The following is a 6,000-nucleotide window of genomic DNA, read 5'->3' on the forward strand; positions in this document are numbered from 1 at the left end:
AGAAATGGGAAGGAAAACAACACAGAAAACTCAAGAACATGTAGTACCTGCAGCAATCAAGAATTTCTAAGGAAATTTTTCCAATACCTAGTTTATTTTTTTAAAGGTTTTTTTTTAACAGATTATTTTTTTTATTTTATTTATTTATTTTTGAGAGAGAAAGACAGTGTGAGCAGGGGAGGGTCAGAGAGACAGGGAGACACAGAATCTGAAGCAGGTTCCAGGCTCTGAGCTAGCAGTCAGCACAGAGCCTGACGCGGGGCTTGAACCCAAGAACTGTGAGATCATGACCTGATCTGAAGCCAGACACTTTAGCGACTGAGCCACCCAGGTGCCCCTTCCAATACCTAGTTTAATTAATAGAATATTTTTGTTGTAAATATAAATTTTTATTTTGCTAGAACACAAAAAATACAGGACATATTAAATTCTTTGTTACATCAATTATTTGAGTTGATCTAAATGCAACATGATTTGGAAGTATGTACTGAAATTTTTGGAAGGCTGATTCTTAGAAAAACAATAACTAAAAACCTTTTTAGACATATCCATTTTTTAAAAACCATAATCTCACTGATTTATTCAATTGGTCTTTTTGAAAAGAAGCAGAAATTATTCATAGCATACTTCCAACCAATTCAGCAATTCTTAAATACAATTTCAGGAATAAAGAACAAGATCATCAGTGTTTCAACAGTTTATTTTAGCAGATTATTTATTTTTAAATGTTTATTTACTTATTTTGAAGGGGTAGAGGCAGAGAAAGATAAAGAGAGACTCCCGCTGTCAGTGCAAAATCTGACATGGGGCTCAAATCAAGGCTCAATCTCACAACCGTGGGACCATGACCTGAAATCAAGAAGTGAATGCTTAACCAACTGAGTCCCCCAGGCACCATACAGCAGATAAATTATTTAAATAAAAAACATGCACTTATAGGGGACCTGGGGGGTTCAGTTGGTTAAGTGTCCAACTTTAGCTCAGGTCATGATCTTGTGGTTCATGAGTTTGAGCCCCATATTGGGTTTTGGGCTGACAGCTTGGAGCCTGGAACCTGCTTTGGCTTCTGTGTTTCTGTCTGTCTGTCTGTCCGTCCCCCTCTCTCTCTCTGCCCTGTCCCTGCTCACGCACATGTGCACACTCTCTTTCTCTCAAAAATCAATAAACATTAAAAAAGCTTTTTAATAAAAAAATAATTAGGGGCGCCTGGGTGGCTCAGCTGGTTAAGCATCTGACTTTGGCTTAGGCCATGATCTCATGGTTCTTGAGTTTGAGCCCTGCATCAGGCTCTGTGCTGATATCTCAGAGCCTGGAGCCTGCTTTGGATTCTGTGTCTCCCTCTCTCTCTGGCCCTCCCCTACTCATGCTCTGTCTCTCTCAAAAATAAACAAACTTATAAAAAATTTTTAAATAATAATAATAATTTTAAAAGCAAGTATAAACAACCAAAAAATAAAAGGAAAACTGCTTCTAACCTGTTTCAAACCAAAAGAGTAAAACATTCCCTCCAGAGGTATTTTACCTGACAGTTTTCTGTGCTACCTTACACCATTTAACTCTTGCTACATAAGTGTAAAAAAAAATACCAAGGCAACACTATGCTGATGATGTTAACAGAAACTTTAGAGTCAAGAGAAGAAAAAAGGTCAAGAACAAATATATAAAAGCTCTGACTCCCAAAATGGAACAAATGCTTTCAGAATATTTTGCTCAATAAGCAGAATGTTCAATAATCTGGTTCTTGACAAATGAACAAGATGACAAAGTAGCAAAATGTAAAAGTGTTGCTGTTCTAAGAGTCTAAAAGAGAAAAAGAACATTTAGCTAGATCATTAAATATAGTTATGTGATAAACCCTGCAGATTTCTTCCAAACCACTGCAATGTTCACATTTACTCTGAAGGCACCCATTCAGTCTCTGTGAACCAAGAGATTCAAAGCAAACTAAACTCCAGCAGTAATAATTCTCAGGGATCCATTCACTTTTTAATGAATCATGGACTCAACCACAGAGATGATATTTATTTTTGTTAATGCTGTTAATACAACTAATAAACATAGAAGAAAGACTTTAAATCAGTTTTAATGATTGTTAAACAATTCGAGTCATAAAGATTCTGCTGCCCTTACATAAAGGTTGTGAATCTGAGAAGGTATAAAAACAAAGTGCAAGGTAATGTGAAGCAAACAATACGAAACTACATTGCAAAATATGAGTAGTAGTATAACTTCATAAGAAATTCACAGAGGGGTGCCTTGGTGATTAGGTGTCCAACTCTGGCTCAGGTCATGATCTTGAGGTTTGTGAGTTCGTGGCTTCCAGCCCTGCATCAGGCTCCCTGCTGTCAATGCAGAGCCCGCTTTGGATCCTGTCTCTGTCTCTCTGTCTCTGTCTCTGTCTCTGTCTCTCTCTCTCTCTCATAAATAAATATCTTTTAAAATTCACAGAAAAAAATTTTTTTAAAGAATCCACAGAACTTGGGGCACTTGGGTGGCTCAGTCAGTTAAGCATCACGACTCAATTTTGGCCCAGGTCATCATCTCACAGTTCCTGGATTCAAGCCCCACATCAGGCTCTGTACTAAGACCGTGGGATTCTTTTTCTCCACCCCTCCCCTGCTTGTGCTCTAATAAATAAACTTTAAAAAGAGGAGCGGGGCACTTGGGTGGCTCAGTCAGTTAAGCGTCCAACTTTGGCTCAGGTCATGATCTCCTGGTTTGTGAGCACAAGCCCCACATTGGGTTCTGGATTGTCAGGACACAGCCCATTTGGGATCCTCTGTCCTTCTAACTCTCTGCCCCTCCCCTGCTGGCACATGCATGCATGCACTCTCTCTCTCAAAAATAAACATTAAAAAATTAAAATTAAAAAAAAAAGAATACAGAGAACTTGAGTTAGAAATCAAGGTTTGGATTTCAGTTCTGTCATCACGAGAGGTGTGAATTTTAGCGTATTCTGTATGGATTTCATTTTCCAACCCATGGTTGGAATTCCAACATTCCTGCCATATTGCTCCATATTATGACACAAGCCCACATAAGATTTAAAAAAACCAAAGGAATGATAAAACAATAGGGCTACGGGTTCAAAGGAAAGCAACAACACAGGAACAGAAAGATCTAGAAGGCCTTCTGGACCAAAAATGAAATTTCAACAAAATAGGACTTTGTTTGCTACTCTGGTAATCTGGGGGTTATGAAGGTATTTCTTTTAAAGAATAAGAAGGCTATGGATAGGCAATCAAATTCTCAACAGATATAAAGGTAGAAAAATATGAAGTCTAAATGAGAATGAAAGATTGGTTTGGTTAGGATGGACAGCTCCCATAGAGAAATATTGCTGCCATAAGAAAAAAAACAGGCTTTGAGCAGACTATTAGAAGACTAGGAATTCTGAAATATACTCTGTAAGATAACAGGGAGCTATCGCTGATTTCACAGTGACGGACATGTTGGGAGCATTATTTTAAGATTAAGGCTGAAGGCAGGAAGAACTACATAGAAAAAATAGGCAGAAAACCCAGTTAGAAGCTAGAGGGAAGGAAAAATAAGCGAAAGAAATTTCCAAAAAAAGGGAGATGAAAATTAGCCACTGTTATGTGAATGAAAGATGTCAAAGACAAAAACCAAGGTTTGTGTCTGAGTAGCTGAAAGTATATTACCAAAACAAAGTCAGCATATATGAGAATCATCCAGATAGAATTGCTGCCTTAAATAATCTTTAAATATCAGTCGTCTTCCTAAAACAGCACAGCCTAGTATTTATAAGGAATTGGTTAAAGGTTTAGTAATTTCATGAGTTTCCTCCAATTTTACTGATCAACTAAATAATCACTTAGTCTTCTGATGTAGCTAGAAAACATTTGGTATGGGGCGCCTGGGTGGCTCAGTCGGTTACGCGTCCGACTTCCGCTCAGGTCATGATCTCACGGTTCGTGGATTCGAGCCCCGCATTGGGCTCTGTGCTGACAGCTCAGAGCCTGGAGCCTGCTTCAGATTCTGAATATCCCTCTTTTTCTCTGACCCTCCCCTGCTCTGTCTCCCTCTCTCAAAAGAATTAAAAAAAAAAGAAAAACATTTGGTATCTTCCATATTATAAAGGTAAGTAAACTGTAAAAGTTGTTAAACTATGATACTACCATAGGAAAAAATGGACTGCATCCTGTACTGATTTTTTTAATAAATATTATTTTTGAGAGAAAAAAAGAGAGGAGCAGAAAAAGAGAGGGGGACTGAGGATCAGAATCAGGTTTTGCACGGACAGCAGCGAGCCAGATATGGAGCTCAAACTCATGAACCATGATATCATGACCGGAGCCACCCAGGCACCTGTGCATCCTGTATTAAATGAAGTCTTTCTGACAAGTGATTTATGACCATAATCACATCAAATCTACCTTGAGCTTTTTGGCAAAAAAGTTCTCAAAGGTCCAAAAGAAAAATAAACCCAGAGGCATAGAGTATCATTCAGTATCCAACAAAACATTCTGTGTATGCTGGAAATTTTATTTACATGTACCTGAAAGCACTGGTAAAATCTGGATTAAAAGATAATGTGCAGAAAAAGCATAAATTTAAAATGTAATTCGTGAACAACCACAGCTGAGTCTTGGGTACTCTGCAAATAGTGTTTACAGGTATTATAACTAATTCCTCCAGATCCCAATATTCCCAAAAAAAAAATTCAAGTCTATATCGAGACAGAATAAAATTATAATTAAACACCCAGTGCTTATTTCTTCAGTTACTATCAAACTGTGAATGGGAGCCTTTTTAAGAACTGAACATTACTGACAATTATCCAAACCTTCTTAGATTATTTCCCCATTTACTTTGTGACCTCGCTGAAGACTGCGATTTTAGAAACAGGGTTTTCCAAATGCTTAACAAATTGTATGGTTGGTTTTTCATAAATTTACCAAAGTAAGATTTCTAAAACCGAATACCTCTTGAAACATTTACCCGTTTTGATCAGACACTGAGTTTCTTTGCTCATCATCCAAGATGGGATCGGTAATTCTCAACTTCGTTCTTTCCTAACTCCTATGGTTTCTCACCAAATCTAACGGGTAGAATTATTTTCAGGTGACCAGCTCATCCGTTCGACGTTAATTGAGCGCCTATATGTTACAGTTCTCAGCCCTAAACAAAATCCACCTTCGCAAGCTTCTAACTGCAAATTTAACTTTTATGAAGGCGCGTAAGAAACGGTACAAAACCAACTACTGAGATAATTTCTTTTACCGGATATATTACACCTCAAGTCAAAAGCTCACAGCGCAAATTACAAGCAAACGTCCGTTAAGTACAGCAGGTCCGCACGGTTAAAATAACCCAGATTTCCAGAGAACGAGGGAAACGGCTGGGGGTGGGGTGGGGGGAGGGGCACAGGGCGCATCCTAAGGATGTCCACCTCGGCACAGGTCACGGCTCCCTGCCCTCCCGTGAGGCTGGCGGTGAGAGCGCCCCTTCCCTCCTCTACCAGGTCCCTACCTTCCCGGCCTCGGATTACGCCACAACAGGCAACAGGACTTCTCAGGGAGGAAAAAGAACCAGAGGAGCGCGCACGCCACACACTCGACCTCCCTGCCTCTAGGAGCTGCCGGCCAGAGGGAGGCCTGGGGCTGCGCCACCCGGGACACTGGCCAGAGGGTCGCGAGGAGCCGCGGTGCAAACGCCCAGGCCCGGCCGAGCGGCCTCCCCGCCCCCTCCGGCTCAGCTCCGGGCCGGCAGACGGCGCCCGGGGAGCTAACTTCGCCGGAGAAGAGGAAGCGACGCAGCGAATAACAGGCTGTGTGGACGTACGGGGAAGGGAATCGCTGGCTGTGCGTCTGCCTATCGGCAGGACTGTCTCACCTTCCCTCTGCCGAGTCCGTGCTGCCCCAGCTCACCTGAGGAGGGCACCGGGACGCTGCCGCGGCCGCCGCGATGGCCGTTACGGCACGAGGCCTCCGCTCCGCCGCCGCGTAGCTCTCGGGAGAGGGGCGGGAGGCGCGCGGC

The 6,000-nt window shown here is 41.4% G+C and overlaps 1 protein-coding gene across 2 annotated transcripts in view; it reads right to left on the reverse strand.

Annotated features, from left to right (window-relative positions):
* NCK1 (NCK adaptor protein 1) overlaps positions 1 to 5,994 on the reverse strand; it is a 79,057-nt gene extending 73,063 nt beyond the window's left edge. The window contains exon 1 of one of the 2 annotated variants that reach the window (XM_029940216.1): positions 5,892 to 5,994. The gene's annotated coding sequence lies outside the window, so the exon portion shown is untranslated. Of the gene's footprint in view, positions 1 to 5,856 lie in introns of both variants that reach the window. The other variant, XM_029940215.1, reaches the window with a different exon arrangement.
* Positions 5,995 to 6,000: the final 6 nt, after the last annotated feature.

This window comes from Suricata suricatta, chromosome 5 (assembly GCF_006229205.1).
Source record: "Suricata suricatta isolate VVHF042 chromosome 5, meerkat_22Aug2017_6uvM2_HiC, whole genome shotgun sequence".
NCBI classification, from domain to species: Eukaryota; Metazoa; Chordata; class Mammalia; order Carnivora; family Herpestidae; genus Suricata; species Suricata suricatta.